The sequence below is a fragment of the Rhinopithecus roxellana genome, chromosome 8 (genome assembly GCF_007565055.1).
Source record: "Rhinopithecus roxellana isolate Shanxi Qingling chromosome 8, ASM756505v1, whole genome shotgun sequence".
NCBI classification, from domain to species: domain Eukaryota; kingdom Metazoa; phylum Chordata; class Mammalia; order Primates; family Cercopithecidae; genus Rhinopithecus; species Rhinopithecus roxellana.
Genome location: NC_044556.1, coordinates 118,916,356 through 118,928,702, shown reverse-complemented (window position 1 = coordinate 118,928,702; position 12,347 = coordinate 118,916,356).

The window sequence follows — 12,347 nt, the reverse complement described above, 5'->3', positions numbered from 1 at the left end:
GGGTGTCAGTCTCCTGTGGTGCCCTGGTACTTTTCTTGATCATGGCCATCTCAGACTGTGAGCTCCTGGAGGACAGAGCTCTGATTTACCATCTTTGTGTCCCCAAGGCTTGGTACATAGTAGGACCTCAGTAAATAGACTAAGTGATGAATAAATGGACCTTGACAGGGAACCACATCCTCCTCTGACTTCTCAGGGCCATTTGAGGATGGATTTCCGGGAGCAGAAGTCACTGGACATGTGAAAACGCAGGAAGGTACTTCCTGCATTGTGAATGCAGGAAGGTACAACAGATGGAATCTCAGTGCTTTCTTAAAGAGGTTCACTTCAGAAGGGCATAGCTGCAGGGTAGATGAACCGAGAAATTTTCAGGTTGTTGAGAACAAGGAAATGTGGGTGAGAATCACCAAGTTCTTCAAAATGTATTTGAAAAGCATGACCATCTTCACTCATCTCAAAACGTGGCATGTTTCAGACATTATGAGACAATTAGTCATTGCTGTTGCTTCAACTAATGTCCACTGCTTTTCTGTAGGAAATAAAATAGTCTTATTCTTAATCTAAAACACCAAAAAATATTCTTCCAGATGCTTTTCTCTTCCTGCATTTCCCCCGACTCCCCACCCATTCACATTGGCATGTGGACATGTTCTCACCAAGTGAGTCAGTTAGATAGGAACATTAGTTTATTTGAGCAGATGTCACTTTAAAAAACATTGCACCATGGCACAAAGCTTACAAATAATGCCTGTCATGTAGCAGTGGTGCTCATATAAAGAAAAGGGGTAATTTTGGTGAATTCAGAGAAGATAAGATTACTATAATTATGGGAAACTGCTTCTAAATAATCCCAGAAAAAAAGAAAGACTGTTTTGTCTCATGTTGAGATAGGGGAAGGAGGAGGGGGGAAGCCTGGCAAGGAGGCAGGCTGTCAGAGGGGAGGAGGTGGAGAAGGCAGTGTTTAGTAGTGTGTTCACGTGGCTGACTTAGCCTGTGCTGAGCAGAACACTTCCCCTAAAAGTACCTGAGATCTTTGAAGGTCACTGGGGGGAAATATCCAAAAGCTTGCTCAGAATAAACTACAATTCTCCTTCCTCACAGGTTGCCTAAATCTAATCCAACTTTCAAAGCCCTGCTCAAATCCTTTGCTTTCATGAAACCATCCATTTCAATCTAGCTTAGAGGACCTTTTACCTCTTGAATGTAGGCAGAGAGTCATTTGGCAATTAGGGTGAGTTTTATGACTTTAGTGTTGATAAACTATCTTTTATTGTTATTTACTTTTTCGTATGTTCATGTACTGATTCCCTAATAAGGTTGACATCTCCTTGAATGGAGATATGGTTGTGTGTATCACCCTGGGGTCCCACACAGTGCCTTACATAAAGTAGGCCCTTAATGCATGTTGGTTGATTGATTCGGTATTAATGTGAATGGCTGCCAGCTATGGTGGTCCACTTATGTGAGGGGGGTCTGATGAATTAAAAAGAGGAAGGAAACTAGCATCCATCAAGCACCCATGAACCAGGTCCTTCACTGAGATTAGATGATCTTAATTTACTTATTTAAAAGAGAGGTCCCCAACCCCAGGTCTGTGGACTGTTAGGAATGGGGCTGCACAGCAGGAGGTGAGTGGCAGGTGAGTGAGCCAAGTTTCGTCTGTATTTACAACTGCTCCCCAAAGCTCGCATTACTGCATGAGCTCCACCTTCTATCAGGTCAAGGGCAGCATTAGATTCTCATAGGGGCATGGACCCTATTGTGAACTCCACATGCAAGGGATCTAGGTTGCATGCACCTTATGAGAGTCTAATGCCTGATGATTTGTCACAGTCTCCCGTCACCCTCAGATGGGACCTCCTAGTTGCAAGAAAACAAGTTCAGGGTTTCCACTGATTCTACATTATGGTAAATTGTATAATCATTGTATTATATATTACAATGTAATAATAATAGAAATAAAGTGCACAATAAATGTACTGTGTTTGTATCATCCCGAAACCATATCCCCTGACCCCATCTGTGGAAAAGTTGTCTTCCACAAAACTGGTCTTCACGCCAAGAAGGTTGGGGATCACTGATTTAAAACACCATGGAAGAGACATCCTAAGTAAGGATGAGGAAATACAGATTCAGGGAAATTAAAAGTGGGTTTCCCAAGCCCACAAAACTCTTAACTGACAGAAGCTAAAATGTAATGTTAGACTTGTCTGATTCCAAAGTTTCAGATAAACTTTAATGCCCCCAATATCCTCCCTTTTCATTTGGCTGATAATAAAGTGTGGCAGTTTTATCCTAGTAGCTTGAGACTTTGACACTTGTTGAATTAAAAACACTCCTAGGGAGCACCCAGATTCATCAAGTAAGTTCTTAGAGAACTACAAAGAGACTTAGTCTCTGACACAATAATAGTGGGAGACTTTAACACCCCACTGTCAATATTAGACAGATCAATGAGACAGAAAATTAACAAGGATATTCAGGACTTGAACTCAGCTCTGGACCAAGCAGACCTAGTAGACATCTACAGAACTCTCCACCCTGAATCAACAGAATATACATTCTTCTCAGCACCATATCGCTCTTACTCTAAAGTTGACCACATATTGGAAATAAAACACTCCTTAGCAAATGCAGAAGAACGGAAATCATAACGAACAGTCTCGGACCACAGTGCAATCAAATTAGAACTCAGGATTAAGAAACTCACTCAAAAACCATACAACTACATGGAAACTGATCAACCTGCTCCTGAATGACTACTGGGTAAATAATGAAATTAAGGCAGAAATAAGTTATTTGAAACCATTGAGAACAAAGACACAACATACCAGAATCTCTGGGACACAGCTAAAACAGTATTTAGAAGGAAATTTATACCCACAGAAGAAAGCGGGAAAGATCTAAAATCGACACCCTAACATCACAATTAAAAGAACTGGAGAAACAAGAGCAAACAAATTCAAAGGCTAACAGAAGACAAGAAATAACTAAGATCAGCACAGAACTGAAGGAGACAGAGACACAAAAAAAAAAACTTCAAAAAAATCAGTGAATCCTGGAGCTGCTTTTTTGAAAAGATGAACAAACTAGATAGACCCCTAGCTAGACTAATAGAGAAGAAAAAGAGAGAAGAATCAAATAGACACAATAAAAAATGATAAAGGGGATATCACCACTGATCCCACAGAAATACAAGCTACCATCAGAGAATACAATAAACACCTCTATGCAAATAAACTAGAAAATCTAGAAGAAATGGATAAATTCCTAGACACAGATGCCCTCACAAAACTAAACCATGAAGAAGTCGAATCCCTGAGTAGACCAATAACAAGTTCTGAAATTGAGGCAGTAATTAATAGCCTACGAACCAAAAAATGCCCAGGAACAGACGGATTCACAGTCGAATTCTACCAGACATAAAAGGAGCTGGTACCATTTCTTCTGAAACTATTACAAACAATAGAAGAAGAGGGACTCGACCCTAACTCATTTGATGAGTCCAGTATCATCCTGATACCAACACCTGGCAGAGCACAACAAGAAAAGAAAATTTCAGGCCAATATCCCTGATGAACATCGATGTGAAAATCCTCAATAAAACACTGGTAAACTGAATCCAGCAGCACATCAAAAAGCTTGTCCACCACGATCAAGTTGGCTTCATCCCTGGGATGCAAGTCTGGTTCAACAAATCAATAAATGTAATCCATCATATAAACAGAACCAATGAAAAAAAAAACCACACACAATTATCTCAATAGATGCAGAAAAGGCCTTCGATAAAATTCAACACTCTTTCATGCTAAAAACTCTCAATAAACTAGGTATTGATGGAATGTATCTCAAAATAATAAGAACTATTTATGACAAACCCACAACCAATATCACACTGAATGGGCAAAAGCTAGAAGCATTCCCTTTGAAAACCAGAACAAGACAAGGATGCCCTCTCTCACTACTCATATTCAACATAGTATTGGAAGTTCTGACCAGGGAAATCAGGCAAGGGAAATAAATAAAGGGTATTCAGATGGAAAGAGAGGAAGTCAAACTGTCTCTGTTTGCAGAAGACATGATTTTATATTTAGAAAACCCCACCCTCTGAGCCCTAAATCTCCTTAAGCTGATAAGCAACTTCAGCAGAGTCTCAGGATACAAAATCAATGTGCAAAAATCACAAGCATTCCTATACTATGCAGCAATATTAGACAAACAGAGAGCCAAATCATGAATAAATTCCCATTCACGATTGCTATAAAGAGAATAAAATACCTAGGAATACAATTTACAAGGGATGTGAAGGACCTCTTCAAGGAGAGCTACAAACCACTGCTCAAAGAAATAAGAGAGGACACAAACAAATGGGAAACATTCCATGCTCACAGACAGGAAAAATCAATATCATGAAAACACTGCCCAAAGTAATTTATAGATTCAATGCTACCCCCATCAAGCTACCATTGACTTTCTTCACAGAATTAGAAAAAACTACTTTAAATTTCATATGGAACCAAAAAAGAACCCATATAGCCAAGACAATCCTAAGCAAAAACAACAAAGCTGGAGGCATCACGCTACCTGACTTCAAACTATACTACAAGGCTATAGTAACCAAAACAGCATGGTAGTGGTACCAAAACAGATATATAGACCAATGGAACAGAACAGAGGCCTCAGAAATAATGCCAAACATCTACGACCATCTGATCTTTGACAAACCTGACAAAAATAAGCAATGGGAAATGGATTCCCTATTTAATAAATGGTGTTGGGAAAACTGGCCAGCCATATGCAGAAAACTGAAAGTGGCCCCCTTCTTTGCACCTTATACAAAATGTAACTCAAGATGGATTGAAGACTTAAATGTAGACCGTAAAAACCCTAGAAGAAAACCTAGGCAAAACCATTCAGGACATAGGCATGGGCAAAAACTTTGTGATGAAAACAAAAGCAACGGCAACAAAAGCCAAAATTGGCAAACGGGATCTAATTAAGCTAAAGACCTTCTGTACAGCTAAAGAAACTATCATCAGAGTGAACAGGCAACCTACAGAGTGGGAGAAAATTTTTGCAATCTATCCATCTGACAAAGGGCTAATATCCGGAATCTATAAGGAACTTAAACAAATTTACAAGAAAAAAAAAAAAAACTCATCAAAAAGTGGGCAAAGGATATGGACAGACACTTCTCAAAAGAAGACATTTATGCGGCCAACAAACATATGAATAAAAGCTCATCATCACTCGTCACTAGAGAAATGCAAATCAAAACCACAATGAGATACCATCTCATGCCAGTTAGAATGGTAATCATTAAAAAGTCAGGAAACAACAGATGCTGGAGAGGACAGGGAGAAATAGGAACACTTTTACATTGTTGGTGAGAGTGTATATTAGTTCAACCATTGTGGAAGACAGTGTGGCAATTCCTCAAGGCTCTAGAACCAGAAATACCATTTGATCCAGCAATCCCATTACTGGGTGTATACCCCAAGGATTATAAATCATTCTGTTATAAAGACACAAGCACATGTATGTTTATTGCATCACTATTTACAATAGGAAAGACTTGGAACCAACCCACATGCCCATCAATAATAGACTGGATAAAGAAAATATGGCACATAGGCACCATAGAATACTACGCAGCCATAAAAAAGGATGAGTTCATGTCTTTTGCAGGGACATGGATGAAACTGGAAACCATCATTCTCAGCAAACTAACACAGGATCGGAGAAGCAAACACCACATGTTCTCACTCATAGGTGGGAATTGAACAATGAGAACACATGGACACAGGTAGGGAAACATCAAACACTGGGGCCTGTCCACAGGTGAGGGACTAGGAGAAGGATAGCATTAGGAGAAATACCTAATGCAGATGATGAGTTGATGTGTGCAACAAGCCACCATGGCACGTGTATACCTATGTAACAAACCTGCACGTTCTGCACATGTATCCCAAAACTTAAAGTATAATAATCATTAAAAAACACTCCTAGGGTAAAGTGTGGTAGACAGAATAATGGCCCCCTAAAATTCCCAACTGTTAACGCCAGACCCTGTGAATATGATCTGTTACATGGCTAAGAGCAGCTAAGGCTGCAGATGAAATTAAGTTTGTTAAATGGCTGCCCTTAAAATAAGGTGACTATCTTGGGTTATCTGGATGTGCCCAATGTAATGGTGAGGGTTCTTAAGTGATGGAAGAGGGAGGTAGAAGCATCCGAGTGAGGGATTCAATATAAGGATAACTTGGTGTACCATTGCAGGTTATGAAGACAGAGAAAGGGGTCTTGAGCCAATGAATGCAGGCAGCTTTTAGAAACTGGAAAAGGCAAGGATGCACATTTTCCTCTAGAGTCCCCAGAAAAGAATGAAGTCCTTACCATGCTTTGATTTTAGCCCAGTGAGACTGGTGTCAGTCTTCTGACCTGCAGAACTATAAGATAAATTTTTGTTGTTTTCAGCCACTCATTACAACAGCAATAGGAAAAAAATATATGAAGCAATAAATAAATTAGTGTCTGCTACAAACATAGAGGATTTGAAAATGGGTTTGAAGGGTTTGAGGAAGATGCTAGGGGCCCACTGAACTTAGACAACAGAGTACAGTAAAAGAAAAAGAAGAGCCAATACACACACACACACACACACACACACACACACACACACACACACACAAAGTAGAACAAAGGTAGAGGATGGGGATGGGAACTCCTGGAAGGCAAGTATCATTTTAATCTATTTTGGCATCCCCAGCACCACACACACAGGGCCTGGGCTATAGCGGATGCTCCCTTAAAAAGACATTTGATTAAACAGAATGAATAAATGGTGGAGGAAATGGTGAATGAATGAAGGAAGGAGACACCCACTAGAGGAAAGAAGAAAGGGAGAAAAGAAAGGAGGTAAATATGTATAGACTTGAGTGGTACATAAGGGGAGAATAGGATGAGTGAACAGCCAGACTGAAGGTTCTGAAATGCATTTATGCTCAGGCCAGTCCCTCAGTGAAGTCTGTAATTGCTTCTGGAAACTTAATAAATGATACAAGTTTTACAAGTTTCTCACCCATATCATTGCTGGCTCTTAAGTATCTAAACCTACAAATGTATTAACCAGAGAGAAACTCAGTCGTTCAATATGGTCGCAAAGGGCAGTTGAGCAGTGTTGGTTAAGAACAATGGTTTTGCAGGCAATGGATTTGAAAAAAAATGTTTTTTCTGATATCTCAAGTTATTGTACCAATGAAACTTTATTCAGAACAAGAAGGAATTAGGTGATAACCTCCTTTTCACTTAGATTGTCTTCATTAATGTTATTCTTCTATTGGAAAGCTTTGGATATGATGGGTAAAGTAGGTTTTTTACTGTTAATTATTAAATCCCTCAGTTCCCAGAAAATTGGAGCCAAAATCTGCAAGTCTGACAATATCCAAATATAGGTAGGAAGTTACATGCCTTTAAGTTGTCCACTCAACATTTAAAAAATGATGGAAAGTATTTATGGCTTGAATGTAATATACTAGAAAGACTATTTACAGACCCATTTCCTTGAGCATTAGAAATATTGATTACATGAGAACTGGAGTCTCAAGTTCAGGATACGAATGATATTGAGTATTTTTTCTTTGTTCCTGTTTCTTTCTCTTCATTGTTTTATATTCTCATTGTTCTTCTCTTTCTTTTTCATAGACAAAGACACGCACACACACACGCACACACGCGCACACACATACCCCTTTAACACCTAAATTTTAATCTATCTGCATTAAATAATCCATAGAATAATCACTCTTGGAGGTCATCTAATCCAGTTCCCTTCAACAGATAGTGAGATGAGATTGTGGCCAAAAGAGATAATAAGTGATAGCAAAATCCCAAATCCTAGGTCTCCCGAGTCCCCTCAGACCTGTGTTTTCTACTGAACCATACCATTTCTAAGTGTAATAAATATGTCAGTGAAAGTTATGAAAACACCCTGACCACTTGTATTGTGTCCTTTCCTCCTCCTTCCCTCTGCTTAGATTCCATTTTTTGTTAATTAATCAGGTCCATCATCATTTTCAACCAATGTGGGTGGGAAATCAGATGTTTTAATGTCTGTCTTGGAGCGATAATGCCAAATTGATGCAAGATGATGACTAGGAAAAATGCTGGTATTAGTAGAATTTTTTTAAAAATGAAAAAAATCAAATTATTCATTAGTTGGGAAAATGTTATGTAAATTGTTATAGCCATACTATGAAAATTAGTGCATAAATTAAAACTAACAAATTAGCTTTATATATACTGACATGGAAAAGCATCTCCGGTACATTACATGAGAAAATCAAATCACAGAATATGATGTATAGAGTTATCATATTTGTGTTCAAATATACAGAGAAATATGTGGAAGGATACACATATCCTTCCCAGACTAACCTGCTGGCTAGGCCCCTGCACCTAACCTAGCTCATGCCAGTCCCTTCTTTGGTTTTAGCCGGCTCCCATAGTCCCAGCTTGAGGCTGGCCTCTATGCATGGACACATCTACTTAGAAGATTACCACTGTCTGTCCTGACCTCTTCCTGTGGCTCTGCCTTGCTTGCAACCTGGAATGCTCTGACGTGGTTAGTTTCTGGAATTTAACCAAAGACATTACTGTACCCTTTTTGCTTTCTGTGTCTGGACCTCCAAATGCTTTTCCTATAGTGACTTTTTATAAGGCCGATCTCTACTCTGCCCGAGATTTTTCGTATTCCATCCTCATAATATTTCTTCCTAACAGTCCTGGACTATCGAGTTTCCCATAAGTTCAAGTTGTTGTATCAGACAAAACTTAAATAGACAGTTTTTTACTCTAGGAGAAGTGGGATGGGGACCTGAGATGGGGGTCAAAAAAATGCCCAAAGTACTACAGAGAAGATTTACATACAAGGATGTTAATAACAGCATTTATTTAAAGTAGGAAGAAACTGGGATAGAAACAAAGAGGCTGCGCCCCATGGTTCTCGCCTGTAATCAGATGGCGCTGCTGCACTCCAGTGTGGGTGACAGAGTGAGACACTGTCTCAAAAAAAAAAAAAGAAAACAAACAAACAAACAAAACAAACACAGAAAATCTAAAACAAAGCCCAAAGAGCCAACCAAAGAGGAAGAGTTAAAATTATGGTACAATTATTCACGTGGACTGTTGGTCACTAAAAACCGTATTTTGAGAACATGCTTTTGAAAATTTTTCTTGTTTTTTCTAAAATAGATGTATAATCTATGTATCTATCTAGTACATATTTGAGGGTACATGTGATATTCTGATATATTTATATAATATGTAATGATTAAGCCAGGGAACTTGGGATATCCAATCTCCTTACAACAAAAGCCACATTTTGCAGTCCATGTAGTAATAAAATGGAGCTCCTCCATGCCATGGGAGATACTTCTTCTGCTTAGACTCACAAACCATTTGGACATTCTTCTCAGTTTCCACAGTGTCCTTTCCTTGTTTTGTCTCATTTTCTAATGATTGACACATTCCTGCTCAGCAAATCTGCTGTGGTATGTTGGCGATCTTTGAGGGTAACACATGGGATGATGTAGAGAAAAAAAGAGATCACCTAGATCTACACTCAAATTCTAGCTCTACCATTTGTGAAGTATATGAGCTCAGTTCCCTCTTTCTATTAAAAACAAATGGAATAACAATATCTACCTTGCAGGATTATTGTGGGGATTACTGTGAGATAATGTATATGGAAGAGGCTAGCATATAGATGGTAAACAGTGGATATTGGTTTATTTTCTTCCTCCAGATGGGCTGTGGGCTGGTTGGTCTCTAGATGAACTGATGTTTATAGGATGACAATATCTGTGCCATCTGTAGCAATTTAGTACTGATTAGGAACTCAGAATGAAAGACAAAAATGTATGGCACAGATTTGGCTCGAGATTTTTGATATCCCAGATTTGTTTTTTTTTAAGAATTTAGAAAATAAGTCACTTTTGTTCAAATGTACATAAAATTTTTAATAAATAAAAACGCAAAATATTTAATTTAGGTGGTGGCTGGGAAGAAAAATGTCTTCTTTTTATGATTAATGTTGCTTTATTTTACAGGATTTTTCATTCATATTACTCTTTTGTTTAAATCTCTCCTTTAACACACACACACACACACACACATACACACATGTTAATATTAGTGTGCAAAAGCAAAACAAGCTTTCTTATTGAACTGGTACCTCTGTACAATGATCTCACAGCCAAAAGGAGCAATTGCCTTTAATGAAGAAAGGTCTATATATGTATTTTTCCTACTGTGTTAAGAGATGAATCAACCAGATCCTGGTTGCTTGGGACTTCAACAGAGGAAATGATCAGATGGCAGGGGTTAGGGTAGCTTAGATGTCATTAGTGCCCGGTAGCTGAAAATGGACAACATCCCTATGACAGGGAAGTCAGGTCAACACCATTAATACAGTGGTTCCAGTTACGCTGCTAATCCTATGACCTTGGGCAAATCGTATCAGCTCTAGTAGCTTCAGTTTTCCCATTCATAAAATTAGGCATTTGGTGTAAATGATCTCTAGGTTCTCTTCTAGCTCTGAAATTCCATGGTTCCTTGAATACAAAAGTGGTAATGCAACAAGAGTCAGCAATGGAGGCCAGAGGACCCAGCCCAAGAATTTTGACGTATGCGCTCAAAGTGAATCTGAAAAGCAAAGAAAAGTATTATCTGGAAACTGACAATTAGTAAATTCAGGGATGAGGGAAAATAGTGGTCCAAACAGAACAATGTATAATTGGTAAGGGGGATATTTTATCATGAACTGTGTTCTAACTTTTGCTGTCTACAGTTGATTCTCCCACAGCTGTTATAGAACAACAAAATCCAATGTGTTGCATTTCTGGGTATTACCAGCCACAGATATGCTGGTAAAAGTAACATGCCACGAAGTGATGAGTATGGGAGCCAAATAGGGTGACTGGAAAGAAGCATGAACCGATCTTAGTTGGGGAAGTTACTGTGAACAGTATCCTTACTGCATTCTACTAACAGAAAAGTCAGGAAAGATAATTTTCCAAACATGGAGCGATTATTGTAGGTCTTTTTTTTTTTTTTTTTTTTTTTTTTTTTTTTTTTTTTTTTTTGTCTTTTAAAGAGAAAGATAGGAGGCACTGGAGAGAATCATAAACACAAGAACTATGTGACAGCATCATAGTACCCATGGCAATGGCAATTTGGTTATTTCTTTTTTGTTCTCGCTTTCATTTTAACCAAGAGAGAGATGACACCTTCATTAACAGGGATCTTCCAACTTCTTCACACAAGTCATTCGGTTTTCAGTTGGCTCTGATTATTAGGAAGTTATTTCTTCAGTGGCCTGAAAGATGAATCTCTAACGCATCTAATCTCTGCTCCCTGCTTTATTTCCATAGCTACAGAGAACTCTGAAGACAGTTGGTGTGTATCTTTGGAATCTTCTTTTCTTAATATGTAACTTTTGTTTCTCCCTAATGGTCTAATATCCAAACTTTTCACTCTCCTTCCAGCAGAGGTTGCATTAGCTAAAGCTGGCCTTCTATGGCAGTCCTAGGTCCCCTCAGTTCTGTCTTCATGAGTATACTTGCCTGAGGTTCTCTGTTGCGGTTGTGTTCCCTTGTTGGGTTCTTTCATCACATAATCGGGAATTAATTTCTGGAGTGATGCAGGTTTCAGTCTACAGAGGCCCACATCTCAATCTGCAAGGTAGATACTACAGCAGAGCTGATGAGAGCTAAGCACTATTTCCATCATTTCTAGCTTGAGTATGCTGGTTGGCCACAACTTTCTTCTTGAAAAGTCCCGGGACACTTGCACCTTTGGTACCATCAAGAAGCTGCTTATAATCCCATAATGCTTATCTTTAACATTTCCACAAATTAATTTGGCTGCACGATTTCAAAAGACAACCACTTCAGATATTATGTAGCATTAGACCCTGAAAAAAATCAGAATGGTTTCTTTTTTCTTTTTTTTTATTATATTTTAAATTCTAGGGTACATGTACACAACGTGCAGGTTTGTTAAATATGTATACATGTGCCATGTTGGTGTGCTGGACCCATTAACTTGTCATTTACATTAGATATATCTCCTAATGCTATCCCTCCCCCCTCCCCCTACCTGACAACAGGCCTCAGTGTGTGATGTTCCCCACCCTGTGTCCAAGTGATCTCATTGTTCAGTTCCCACGTGTGAGTGAGAACATGCGGTGTTTGGTTTTCTCTCCTTGTGATAGTTTGCTCAGAATGATGGTTTCCAGCTTCATCCATATCCCTACAAAGGACATTAACTCATCCTTTTTTATGGCT